Source organism: Chaetomium globosum, genomic scaffold, assembly GCF_000143365.1.
Source record: "Chaetomium globosum CBS 148.51 scaffold_5 genomic scaffold, whole genome shotgun sequence".
Taxonomy (NCBI): domain Eukaryota; kingdom Fungi; phylum Ascomycota; class Sordariomycetes; order Sordariales; family Chaetomiaceae; genus Chaetomium; species Chaetomium globosum.
Window position 1 is genome coordinate 3761876 of NT_165980.1, and position 361 is coordinate 3762236.

Sequence of the window (361 nt, forward strand, 5' to 3'; positions counted from 1 at the left end):
GGGTGGAAGGCCGTTGGGGTGGCCGAGTTAGATGCGGCTGCTGTGAGGGGGAGGAGGCATGGGTGGTTTGAGATGGGGTGGGTGAGTGGGGTGCAGGATTTGGTGGATAGGGAGGCTGAAGAGGGTGGTGGAAGAGGAGGAGGAGGGGGAAGAAGACAAGGAGGGAGGGGGTGATGGAGACGGGGATGGGGAGGTGCAGATCCGGAGGGCTGAAGGCATGTTTCAAGAGAGGCATGATTATTTGGGGGATAGGAAAAACTACGCCTCTGCCGAGCGGAATGACGGAGTGTACCCCACGAGAAGACCATTGCCGTCCAGAGAGCGGGCCTTGGAAGGGGGGTGGGCGATGTGGGGGGAGCGT